Below are 14743 nucleotides of genomic sequence, written 5' to 3'. Positions count from 1 at the left end.
TGGTAAAGTAAGGGAAGACACGCAAAACAAATAGTATGAACAATGAAACTTTAATTAATATAGAAAACAAATTATAAACAAAGACAATCTCTTGGCAATGTACAGTGCAAATAAACAAGTCAAAAACATATAATATAAATGAAGAATAGGGATGAAGTTACTCTACAGTAATATAAATACACAGTGAAAAATAATCAGGTGCTGAGAATATGGCACTAGCTGAGAAACATCCACCTGATACACAGCGTATATCAGTTAGTTGTTCACTGCTTGAGAGCACAAGGATATTCTGACTTCAATGGCTGGTTCAAGCCCAAACATCGACTAAGGTAAAGGGCGCTGAGGTGCAGAAGTGCAGGTGTGCAGTCGGCGAGTCACCAATCAGGAGCAGGCAGGCTGGGAAGGGTAGTTGGCTGGTTGATGACGAGCCAACTTGGATGGAGTGTGGAGAGAGGGGGGGGGGGAGTCTTGGGTATGTTTGCCTCCTGGTCAAAACGTTTTGTGCTACTAGTAGATATATCTTGAAGGTAGCATCTTATTGTTGCATAATATACGTAACTTGATGTAGAGAAAAGCAGGCTCAATCTCTCTTGAAAGAGATTATCGTCACAACTCTCCCCCGAAGCCTGCGCTTATGTGTGAAGTTACGTCTTCAGGTGGTAGAGTGGTAGGTGGAGCTGCCTCTACCTCATAAACTCTCTAGAGGGCGTCTGCTATGATGTTGTCAGAACCTTTGATGCAGAAGATCTCTAGGTTGAAATTCTGCAGATATAAAGCCCATCGTAGAAGTCGTTGATTGTTGAATTGGGCTTGCTGCAGGAAGCATAGGGGATTGTGGTCCGAGTAGATGGTGGTAGACCGAGCACCTTGCAGGTATGATTCAAAGTGGTGCAAGTTCAGGACGATGGAGAGTAGCTCGTTTTCGATAGTGCTGTAATTCTTCTGGTGAGGTTTTAACTTGTAGCTGTAGTAGCCAACAGGTAGACCATCCTCGCCTCGTTATTGCATCAGGACACCTCCGATGCCGGTATCACTGGCGTCGACATGGAGGGTGAAAGGCTTCATGATATCTGGCGAGGCGAGAATAGCATTAGAACAGAGCAGGAATTTAATTAAGTTGTTCAAAAGCAATGGTTTGCTGAATGGTCCAATGATACCGTTGCTTGGGGCTGGTTAAAGTGATCAATGGTGTCGCTACCGTACTAAAATTCACAAACCTACGGTAGTTGGAGGCATGACCAAGGAAGCGGAGGAGCTGCTTCCTGGTGGTAGGCTGTGGGTAATGTTGGATGGCTTGGGTATGTATGTTTAACGGAGCTATGCTGCCACTCACTATCTCATTACCAAGATAACGCACTTTACCTTTAGCAAAGGTGGACTTGCCCAAGTTGATGGTGAGGCCTGCTGTCAGGAGCTTGGAAAACAATCGTTGCAGCTGGAGCAGATGTTCGCTCCAGGTGTTGGTTGCCACAACGATGTCATCCAAGTAGGCGTAGGTGTTATCTAAGCCCTGGATGACGCGGTTGACACCTCGCTGGAAGGTGGCCGGGGCATTACATAGTCCAAATGGAAGACGTTCGTATCTGTAAAGGCCAAAGGGAGTGGTAAAGGCAGATATTTCCTTAGCTCGCTCTGTCAAACATACTTGATAGTATCCCTTGAGTAAGTCTAGCTTTGATAGATACCGAGCATTACCAATGGCGTCAAGGATGTCATCTATTCTAGGTAATGGATAAGCATCCTTGATAGTCACAAGATTCAATGTCCTGTAATCGGTACACAACCTCACTTTACCTTGCGGTTTCGGCACCAAGAAGCAGGGTGAGGCCCAAGGGGACTCACAAGGGGTGGCCAGCCCATGATCCAGGAGGTACTGTACCTCAGCACGCACAACTTCCTTTTTGCTCTGGCTGATTCTATAGAAAGATTGATGAATCGGCCGGGTGTCAGGGAGTAGCTGGATGTCGTGCTGAACCACATTACACTCCTGTGGATCATCGCTGAACATCTTTTGATGTTCCTTGAAGATTCTGATGAGAGGAGCACTATTACTGTCCTGCAAATAGGTATGAAGATCATTAAGGATTTCCGAGTTGGAAGGCACTGACTCAGTGTTAGTGCTTTCGGGAGGAGAAGCAGGGAAGGTCTCACTCTGGAGGCATGGACCTTTAAAGGTGGATAATGATACCAATACAGTGGGGGGAGTACCTTGATACTGCTTCAGGAGGTTGACGTGGCACAACTGGGTCTTCCGCCGCCTATTTGGAGTTTCAAGAACGTAGTTGTGGTTGTTTCTGCACTCCTTGATGCGGTAGGGTCCTGAAAACTTGTTTTGCAATGGAGAACCTGGGATAGGAAAATATGCCAACACGAAGTCTCCTGGTTTAAATTTCCTTAGTTTGCTGCGTTGGTCAAAATGAGTCTTCATCCTCTCTTGAGCTTTCGATAGATTGTCATTAGCAAATTTACATACTCTCTCTAGAATGTGTTTTAAGTTTTGAAGAAACTGGGGCACATTCTGAGGGTCACTGAAGGTGACATCATGTAGAGTCTTTAAAAGCTCTGAGAGGAGTACGGCACTTACGTCCGTAGAGCATCTCATAAGGAGATACTCCTAGAGACTCATTGGGGAGACTTCTGAAAATGCACATAATGAGGTCAAGTTGTTTATCCCAGTCCTTCAAGGTTTCATTGCAAAATTTCTTTAGGAGTGCTTTAATAGTCTGATGACTACGTCAAGAGAACCCTGTGAAGCAGGATGATAAGGGCTGGACAGTACCTGTGTGATGTTGAACTCTTCTAGTGTCTTCTTGAAGAGATCACTGATGAAGTTGGTGCCAGTCACTTTGAACCTCTCTTGGAAATCCATACTGGGTGAAGATCTTCATTAGTTGTTTCACCACAGTAGCAGCCGTAATGTTCTTTACTGGAACTGCTATGGGGAATCTGGTGGTAGGACACAGGATAGTTAGCATATAGGCGTTGCCAGAACTGGTTCGGGGTAAAGGACCAACACAGTCTATGATGAGTCTGTGGAAAGGTTCCGCAGGCACCTGAATAGGAGTCAATGGGGCCTGGGGAATAGAGATGCTAGGTTTACCTGCCATCTGACATGTATGACACTGTTGCACGTACCTTTTGACGTCCTTAACCATACCCGGCCAGTAGTAGTCTTGTCTGATTCCGTGGTAGGTTTTGTTAAAACCATAGTGAGAAAGAGCTCCGTGGGCCAGGTGTAGAATATCTGGCCATAGGCTGGTGGGAACCACTAGTTGTTTGACATTTGCCCAATCGTCGTCCTCCTTCAGCTTACTGGGTCTGTACCTGCAGTAGAGCAACTGATTCTCTAGGAAGAACCCAGGGATACTGTCAGGTTGAGTCTCAGCCTGGAAGAATAATGGTGTTAATGATAGATCTTCCCTCTGTAACTTACGGAACTCCAAACTAGTAAGATTCGGTGGTAGATTCTGAGGGTCTTGAGGGACAGCGGTAGCAGTAGAGTCAGCTGGTTGCAGGCGTGCAGCTTGTACACGGGTGGTCACCAAAACCGGAGGAGAAACTTCATCACTTTCTTGAACCTCTGCTGGAACATACTTAAAGATGGGATTGTCCACTACAGAGGTACACACCTGGGGTTTGTCCATGATGATCAGGTTGGACGGTTGCAGGTCTTCTGCCAAGTCATTGCCCAGGAGAAGTTGCACTCCAGACATGGGAAAAGGCTTTTCCCTGATTGCGACTTGGACTTCACCGGTCACAAAAGGACACTCCAGGTGGACTCTGGCGAGTGGATACGGAGTGGTAGCAGTGAGGTCAGTGATAAGGACGGTTTCCCCGGTGTAGATGATGTTAGGCACAGCTGATTTCAATATTATTGACTGAAGAGCTGCTGTGTCCCTCAAGATCTTCAATTTGAAACGTCCCTCCGAATCTGTACCGTTGGTAGAGACAGTTCCAGGATACAGGTGTTTGCTAAAGAGAGAAAGATCATTAACAGGAACACCAACATTCATCACAGGCTTACCGGACTTGGGAGGAGTCAGTTTGGGTTTAGTTGTGTCATTGCCTCTGTATTGAGCTTTCCCACAACTATCTATGGTATGTCCATAGAGTTTGCAATATTTACAATACAATTGAGAGCTCGCTTGATCGGCACTCACTTTATCATAACTATACCAAGACTTCTTACTGGAAGGTGGTTCTGGTGTAAGCTGGTGGATGAGGCCGTAGGTGTCAGCTGACTTCGCACATTTGATGTAGTCGGTTTCTTCTTTATCTGCTAAATATAAATGGACGGAAGGGGGAACACGTCTCAAGAATTCCTCAACTAGCATGAGGTTGACGAGTTCTGAAAATGTAGAGACATGTGCTGCTTCCAGCCATTTCATGAAATATCTTTTCTTGGTATTGGCAAATTCTAGAAAGGTGGTGGTACTTGCCTTTAAATAATCACGAAATTTTCGTCTGTAGCTTTCGGTGGAGAGAAGGTAGGCGTCCAGAACTACGTGCTTTAGGGTCTGGTAGTCATTCTCAGATGCTAAGTTACTGAGAGTAACTGCAGCTCTACCTGTAAGATGCACTCTGAGAAGGATAGACCATTGATCTGCAGGCCAGCTAAGTTTTTTAGCAAGTGTCTCAAAAGTGGTGAAAAAGACATCAATCTCTGTCTCAACGAATGGTGGCATTAACTTACTTGCATGGGAGACATTGAAACTTACGGGGAGATTAGCCGTAGCTTGTTGGCGTTGAGTGTAGTGTGTAGCTTCCAACGCTAGTTCTTGTCGATGATATTCGAGAGCACTATCAGCTTGCTGTTTACTGTACTCCCGTTGGATTTCCAGGTGACGCAGTTTTGCTTCAAGCTGTACTCGCTCACGCTCACGGAGTAGTGCAGTCTCACGTTCCTTGAGGGTGGCTTCACGTTCCTGTTCTTCTTTCCTGATTGCAGCCTCTCTTTTCCTTATTTGTAGAGCTTCTTTCGCCAGGGCCGCCTCTCGTTCTTGTTCTTCTTTCCTGATTGCAGTTTCTTCTTTCCTCATTTGTAGAGCTTCTTTCTGTTGCTCCCGCTCGAGCTTTGCAAGTTCGAGCTTGAGTTTCATAGTTGTCAGAGCATGTCTATCTGCAATAGAATAATTTTCGTGAGTTTCAGATTCAATCTTCCCTTCATCTAAGAGGTGATCCATTATTAAATTGTGCAATTCGTTCTTGTTGGTTCCATGGGGAACATCAAGTTGATACTCGTGTGCAAGAGTTTGTAATTCGGTCCTCTTTGCACGACTTAAGGTCCCTATTTCACCTCCTGGATTGTTACGAAAAGCTTGGAGACGAAACATGGTGAAAAATAGCAAATAAATGTACAACGAATACCTGTGATATGGTAAGTGTCAGTAACAGGATAACGTGGCAACTGGTAAATGTCCTGTGGAATTTTATATTTAACAATTAATGTTAATTTTAGTATGGTAAATGATTAATCAATCAAAATCCCAGGAAATCTTGTACCTGGTACTCAATGTAAGAGAATAAGGGCAAGAAAATCCTACTAAATAAATGAAACTGATAGTTTCTAAAACAAATGAAACATTTAATTGTTCCAAAAGTGAATAAGGTAGTCCAAGAATGTAGGGATACCTTGCCGAGTCTCTATAGGACAGAAGCAAGGGTTTTCCCACTAAATGAAATATGATACTTACAGAATTAGCGAACTTTGTGCTCTGAAAAAAGAAAGCTAATTCCCTACCTAAGTAAATATCATCATCTCTGACCGACATGTAGGGGTGCGAGTGTCAACTGGTGACGAGAACTGCTGTTGAGGTCCCAACTCAGCAACGTAGTCCGTGCTAGAGGAATTATGGCCCTCTTTATCCACCTTCGGTCAGATTGCAGAAGATAGGGTGCTTTGACCCGAAGACAAACCAAAGTACCAGGGTGCCCAAAATGATGATCTGTCAGAGGTTGAGAAATATTCTAGGGACAAAAGGTGGAAAACACGAATAATAACATGGAGGGAGGGATGACCAATTAAGAGAATGACTGAGGCCTCCAGTCACCACGTAATCCAAAGTTATCCAACACTCACCATATGCTACTCTCGGAATGCACAATACACACAGCACCATATAAATATTAAAAGTAATGAAAATATTGAAAATCAACTGTATCAAAGCCAAGTACGCTTACCACAAATTGATGTTCTGATACTAGTACCTGAGTGAAGCTCCCGGACAGGCCCCCATTAAATGTGACGGGAAAGTGTGGAAGTGTAGATGTTTGGCAGTCCTCCAATGGCAGGTGTTAATGCCTAGTCACACTTACAAAAAAAAAGATAAGACTGCTTGCCTGTTTATCTGTGGTAAAGTAAGGGAAGACACACAAAACAAATAGTATGAACAATGAAACTTTAATTAATATAGAAAACAAATTATAAACAAAGACAGTCCCTTGGCAATGTACAGTGCAAATAAACAAGTCAAAAACATATAATATAAATGAAGAATAGGGATGAAGTTACTCTACAATAATATAAATACACAGTGAAAAATAATCAGGTGCTGAGAATATGGCGCTAGCTGAGAAACATCCACCTGATACGCAGCGTATATCAATTAGTAGTTCACTGCTTGAGAGCACAAGGATATTCTGACTTCAATGGCTGGTTCAAGCCCAGACATCGACTCAGGTAAAGGGCGCTGAGGTGCAGAAGTGCAGATGTGCAGTCGGCGAGTCACCAATCAGGAGCAGGCAGGCTGGGAAGGGTAGTTGGCTGGTTGATGACGAGCCGGCATGGAGGGAGTGTGGAGAGAGGGGGGGGGGGGGGGAGTCTTGGGTACGTTTGCCTCCTGGTCAAAACGTTTTGTGCTACTGGTAGATGTATCTTGAAGGTAGCATCTTATTCTTGTATAATATACGTAACTTGATGTAGAGAAGAGCAGACTCAATCTCTCTTGAAAGAGATTATCGTCACAATAAATAAATAAATATATATATATATATATATATATATATATATATATATATATATATATATATATATGTCGTACCTAGTAGCCAGAACGCACTTCTCAGCCTACTATGCAAGGCCCGATTTGCCTAATAATCCAAGTTTTCATGAATTAATTGTTTTTCGACTACCTAACCTACCTAACCTAACCTAACCTAACTTTTTCGGCTACCTAACCTAACCTAACCTATAAAGATAGGTTAGGTTAGGTTAGGTAGGGTTGGTTAGGTTCGGTCATATAAATACGTTAATTTTAACTCCAATAAAAAAAAATTGGCCTCATACATAATGAAATGGGTAGCTTTATCATTTCATCAGAAAAAAATTAGAGAAAATATATTAATTCATAAAAACTTGGCTTATTAGGCAAATCGAGCCTTGCATAGTAGGCTGAGAAGTGCGTTCTGGCTACTAGGTACGACATATATACATATATATATATATATATATATATATATATATATGTCGTACCTAATAGCCAGAACGCAGTTCTCGGCCTACTATGCAAGGCCCGATTTGCCTAATACGCCAAGTTTTCATGAATTAATTGTTTTTCGACTACCTAACCTACCTAACCTAACCTAACCTAATTTTTTCGGCTTCCTAACCTAACCTAACCTATAAAGATAGGTTAGGTTAGGTTAGGTAGGGTTGGTTAGGTTCGGTCATATATCTACGTTAATTTTAACTCAAAAATAAAATAAATGACCTCATACATAATGAAATGGGTAGCTTTATCAGTTCATAAGAAAAAAATTAGATAGAATCTATTAATTCAGGAAAACTTAGCTTATTAGGCAAATCGGGCCTTGCATAGTAGGCTGAGAAGTGAGTTCTGGCTACTAGGTACGACATATATATATATATATATATATGTCGTACCTAGTAGCCAGAACTCACTTCTCAGCCTACTATTCAAGGCCCGATTTGCCTAATAAGCCAAGTTTTCCTGAATTAATATATTTACTATAATTTTTTTCTTATGAAATGATAAAGCAACCCTTTTCTCTATGTATGAGGTCAATTTTTTTTTATTGGAGTTAAAATTAACGTACATATATGACCGAATCTAACCAACCCTACCTAACCTAACCTAACCTATCTTTATAGGTTAGGTTAGGTTAGGTAGCCGAAAACGTTAGGTTAGGTTAGGTTAGGTAGGTTAGGTTGTCGAAAAAACATTAATTCATGAAAACTAGGCTTATTAGGCAAATCGGGCCTTGCATAGTAGGCTGAAAAGTGAGTTCTGGCTACTAGGTACGACATATATATATATATATATATATATATATATATATATATATATATATATATATATATATATATATCAGTAAGGACAAGACCAGAACATAACGATGCCAACAAAGAAGACACTGTTCAACATAACAGGCCAATTACACCTGATTAATCTTTGTATGTAGATAGGAGCTGCCTCGTATGGGCCAATAGGCCTTCCGCAGTTACCTCTATTTTTATGTTTCACCCCCATTTATCTCTTATGTATCCCCCCCATGTTTCCACCTTTATTGTCTTATCACCTGACCCAGTGCGGGTATAAATCAACCAGTCCTGAAAATTCTTTTCACTTCAGAATGAACCATGGAGGTTCGAAACGTTGTGCAAATTGTATAAATAAGTGTAATGCATTCTATAGTAATTAACTTCTTTTCTTCACCTTGAAATTACGAAAATGAGTTTTGGAGAACTCCTCTTTCAGCTAAGCCCTGATGCTAAGAAAATAGTTAGAGGGATAGAAGCCCTAAATCAGAAGATAGTAAATGCAGAATATGCGGTCATATTCAATGAGACATATATACACATATATATATATACACATATATATATATATATATATATATATATATATATATATATATATATATATACATATACATATACATATATATATATATTTATATATATAAATATATATATAGGTGGAGTCCAGATTTCTTGGCGTTCACAGTTTCGATCAATCTGTTAACCTTTGCTTTCAATTCAGCTGTAGTGTCCTTCATTACCCTTTGGAATTTAGTTTGGTCAGAGAGTATGAGGTTCATTTTCGCCAGATATTCGTCTTTTTTAAGAATGACGTATATTGGCAAATGCCCACCTGGGGACTGTAAGCCTCAAAGAACTCAGTATATAGGCAAGACAACAACATCTCTTTCCAGGCGATTAACGATGCATAAGCAACAGAGCTCCATTAAGGAACATATAATCTCTTCCCACAACCAGACCATCACCAGTGATGTCTTAACAAACAACACAGAAATCATCGATAGATACAGCGATAGCAGGCGGCTTGACATCTGCGAGGCACTACACATCAAGAAGTCAGCACCAGCAATCAACAGCCAATTAATGCACAACTACATTCTACCCACTTCAAGACTCCGCTCCAATATAGAAGCATCAAGAAATATGGGCCAATAGGCCCTTTGCAGTTACTTCCTTTCTTCCCTTTAACTTACCCAATTTATACCCATTGTTTCGTGTTCTCTCTTGTGTTGAAAGTTTTGTTCACCTCATCCAAAACTGTTGTAATATATCACCTCACCCAAATGCGAGCAAATAAGATAAAAGCTGTTTTAATGATAGCATAGTAGAACTCTGTTTAGTGTTTGCAGGTTGTAGTTGTGTGTGTGTAAACTAAAGTCTTTGAAAATGTAATAAGTTATTACGAAACGCGTTCAAGTGTGGCATCAGACTAAAAATAAAAATGAATTTTGGAGAATTGATTTTTCAATTACCATCGACAGTGAAAAGAAACATAAGAAATATTGAGAAATTTCGTGTTAGAATTATTAATCTTACTTTTTCGGTCATATTTAATAACATATGTTTACAAAAAAGACAGCTACGAAATATACTAATATATATATATATATATATATATATATATATATATATATATATATATATATATATATATATATATATATATATATATATATGAGAAAAGCACACAGAAACTGTATTGGAGGGAATCTAAACATTCCCTCTAATGCGTTATGCGTGGTTTCCTCCGAGGCTATGGGTCCCCCTTCTTCCAGCTAGAGGTGGTACTCTACTATATATATATATATATATATATATATATATATATATATATATATATATATATATATATATATATATATATATATATATATATATATATATATAATTATATTTTGGTAGCAGTCTTTCCTGTAGACATATATTATTAAATATGACCGAAAAAGTAAGATTAATAATTCTAACACGAATTTTCTCAATCTTTCGTACATTTCTTTTCACTGTTGGAGGTAAATCAAAAATCAATTCTCCAAAATTCATTTTTATTTCTAGTCTGACGCGACACGAGCGCGTTTCGTAAAACTTATTACATTTTCAAAGACTTTAGTTTACAAATACACAACTGAATAGAACTTACGCATCTCCGATTTTATATCTACATTTGAGTGAGGTGGAAGGGGTGATGTGGCATTAATCAACACAAGACAGAACAAGAGGTGGCATTAATAGGGTATTAATTTCATCAACACAAGACAGAACAAGAGGTGACATTAATAGGGTATTAATTTCATCAACACAAGACAGAACACGAAACAATGGGTATTGAATAGAAGTGTTTGTAGAAAGCCTATTGGTCCATATTTCTTGATGCTTCTATATTGGAGCGGAGTCTTGAGGTGGGTAGAATATAGTTGTGCAATAATTGGCTGTTGATTGCTGGTGTTGACTTCTTGATGTGTAGTGCCTCGCAAACGTCAAGCCGCCTGCTATCGCTGTATCTATCGATGATTTCTGTGTTGTTTACTAGGATTTCTCTGGCGATGGTTTGGTTGTGGGAAGAGATTATATGTTCCTTAATGGAGCCCTGTTGCTTATGCATCGTTAAACGCCTAGAAAGAGATGTTGTTGTCTTGCCTATATACTGGGTTTTTTTGGAGCTTACAGTCCCCAAGATGGCATTTGAAGGCATAGACGACGTTAGTCTCTTTTAAAGCGTTCTGTTTTGTGTCTGGAGAGTTTCTCATGAGTAGGCTGGCCGTTTTTCTGGTTTTATAGTAAATCGTCAGTTGTATCCTCTGATTTTTGTCTGTAGGGATAACGTTTCTATTAACAATATCTTTCAGGACCCTTTCCTCCGTTTTATGAGCTGTGGAAAAGAAGTTCCTGTAAAATAGTCTAATAGGGGGTATAGGTGTTGTGTTAGTTGTCTCTTCAGAGGTTGAATGGCTTTTCACTTTCCTTCTTATGATGTCTTCGACGAAACCATTGGAGAAGCCGTTGTTGACTGCCTTACCCTAGAGAGTTCTTCGTCGACTTGCTTCCATTCTGAGCTGTGGCTGAGAGCACGGTCGACATATGCGTTAACAACACTCCTCTTGTACCTGTCTGGGCAGTCGCTGTTGGCATTTAGGCACATTCCTATGTTCGTTTCCTTAGTGTAGACTGCAGTGTGGAAACCTCCGCTCTTTTCCATGACTGTTACATCTAGAAAGGGCAGCTTCCCATCCTTTTCCATCTCGTAAGTGAAACGCAGCACGGAACTCTGCTCAAATGCCTCCTTCAGCTCCTGCAGATGTCTGACATCAGGTACCTGTGTAAAAATGTCGTCAACATACCTGCAGTATATGGCCGGTTTCAAGTTCATGTCGACTAAGACTTTTTGCTCGATGGTACCCATGTAGAAGTTTGCAAACAGGACACCTAGGGGAGAACCCATGGCGACCCCATCTACTTGCTTATACATGTGCCCATCCGGGCTCAAGAAGGGTGCCTCTTTAGTACAAGCTTGGAGTAGTTTCCTCAGAATATTTTCTGGTATGTCAAGAGGAGTACAGGCTGGATCACGATACACTCTGTCGGCTATCATTCCGATTGTCTCGTCCACAGGTACGTTTGTAAACAGCGATTCTACGTCCAACGAGGCTCTTATCCCTGTGGCCCGTGTGCCCCGCAGTAAGTCAACAAATTCCTTTGGAGACTTGAGGCTGAAGTCGCAAGGAACATAAGGAGTCAGCAGGCCGTTGCGTCAGACTAGAAATAAAAATGAATTTTGGAGAATTGATTTTTGATTTACCTCCAACAGTGAAAAGAAATGTACGAAAGATTGAGAAAATTCGTGTTAGAATTATTAATCTTACTTTTTCGGTCATATTTAATAATATATATATATATATATATATATATATATATATATATATATATATATATATATATATATATATATATATATATATATATATATATATATATATTTATATGTATATATATAAAGGACGTTTTCAATAAAGAGGTCGGTAGTCTTCTTTGTTTTATATAATATGATCAGGTCTATGTTAGGAGTTGTGCTTTTCACTCCATTACACATTATTTCTTTCATTATTATTTCCTCTTTTTTATGTCCATTGTGCATGGTTGATTTGTAATATAATTTTATTGGAGGTGTTGTGGTTTCTGTTCTAGGTTCTGGATTATACCATCCGTCCAGGTGTCGTGTTATAGTAGTGTTTATTTCTTTTTTACTGTATCCATTGTTCACCAGTGGAACAATGGATATATATTTTTCAACAGTTCAACAATTTGATGAACAAGCTACCTAAAGTTACAATAATTAACTTTATAAAGCTTTCTAAAGTTATGATAAGTAACAGTATGAAGCTTCCTAAACTAACAATAGGTAACTTTATAAAGCTTTCTAAAGTTACGATATGTAATTTTATAAATTTTCCAAAGTTAGTAAAAGTAACTTTATAAAGCCTTCTAAAGTTATTGTAATTTTATATAGGTTTCTTAAGTTACTGTAACTTTATAAAGGCTTCTATAGTTACTATAGGTAACCATATAAAGCTTCCTAAAGTTACGAACAGTAACTTTATAAAGCTTTCCAAAGTTACTATGAGTAACTTTATAAAGCCGTCCACGACTAATGACGAACATTGGGACATGAACTTTGTACAGTGAATGTACGTTATTACGATTAATTTAATTACAGCAACAACCAGGTGAAAAGTGTCCTCATCAAAGACAATTTTAGGATAGGAATGATAAGATCTGTAACACAGAGCGATATGTTGCATGAGGTGAAAACCTGTGCAATACTCCAGATGTAAACTGGTCCTTTATACTCGTTCTCTTCCCCAATTTCTGGCCCGGTAATCCTCCCAGCTTTGCTCGTAGACGTAATTTGTTGCCGAACGATCTCATTTCATCGTTAAGGAAGCTCTTACCTTGTTAATTGTTTTGGATGATTAGACATAATTATATTACATGTTACAATTACTAAGACAACACATTATGACGCGGAAATCAAAATTTTGTTTGCTATAAAGCGCCAGGTACTTGGAGTGAATGGTACCTAGCAGGTTAAGGGTGGAATATATGGTACCTAGCTGGTAATGGGTGGAATATATGGTACCTAGCAGGTTAAGAGTGGAATATATGGTACCTAGCAGGTTAAGGGTGGAATATATGGTACCTAGCTGGTAATGGGTGGAATATATGGTACCTAGCAGGTTAAGAGTGGAATATATGGTACCTAACAGGTTAAGGGTGGAATATATGGTACCTAGCTGGTAATGGGTGGAATATATGGTACCTAGCAGGTTAAGAGTGGAATATATGGTACCTAGCTGGTAATGGGTGGAATATATGGTACCTAACAGGTTAAGGGTGGAATATATGGTACCTAGCTGGTAATGGGTGGAATATATGGTACCTAGCTGGTTAAGAGTGGAATATATGGTACCTAGCTGGTAATGGGTGGAATATATGGTACCTAACAGGTTAAGGGTGGAATATATGGTACCTAGCTGGTAATGGGTGGAATATATGGTACCTAGCTGGTAATGGGTGGAATATATGGTACCTAGCAGATAATGGGTGGAATATATGGTACCTAGCTGGTAATGGGTGGAATATATGGTACCTAGCAGGTTAAGGATGGAATATATGGTACCTAGCAGGTTAAGGGTGGAATATATGGTACCTAGCAGGTTAAGGGTGGAATATATGCTACCTAGCAGGTAATGGGTGGAATATATCAGGTTAAGGGTGGAATATATGGTACCTAGCAGGTTAAGGGTGGAATATATGGTACCTAGCAGGTAATGGGTGGAATATATCAGGTTAAGGGTGGAATATATGGTACCTAGCAGGTAATGGGTGGAATATATCAGGTTAAGGGTGGAATATATGGTACCTAGCAGGTAATGGGTGGAACATATGGTACCTAGCAGGTTAAGGGTGGAATATATGGTACCTAGCAGGTAATGGGTGGAATATATGGTACCTAGCAGGTTAAGGATGGAATATATGGTACCTAGCAGGTTAAGGGTGGAATATATGGTACCTAGCAGGTAATGGGTGGAATATATTGTACCTAGCAGGTTAAGGGTGGAATATATGGTACCTAGCAGGTTAAGGGTGGAATATATGGTACCTAGCTGGTAATGGGTGGAATATATGGTACCAAGCAGGTTAACGGTGGAATATATGGTACCTAGCTGGTAATGGGTGGAATATATGGTACCTAGCAGGTTAAGGGTGGAATATATGGTACCTAGCAGGTAATGGGTGGAATATATGGTACCTAGCAGGTTAAGGGTGGAATATATGGTACCTAGCTGGTAATGGGTGGAATATATGGTACCTAGCAGATGTTGAGTGCTGTGAATGGTACCTAACATGGTGCCATATTCCACCGTACCCTTCCTGCTCTACCTGGTACTCCACCGTACCCTTCCTGCT

Source organism: Procambarus clarkii, chromosome 49 (assembly GCF_040958095.1).
Source record: "Procambarus clarkii isolate CNS0578487 chromosome 49, FALCON_Pclarkii_2.0, whole genome shotgun sequence".
In the NCBI taxonomy this organism is placed as follows: domain Eukaryota; kingdom Metazoa; phylum Arthropoda; class Malacostraca; order Decapoda; family Cambaridae; genus Procambarus; species Procambarus clarkii.
This window is presented reverse-complemented; position numbering follows the sequence as displayed.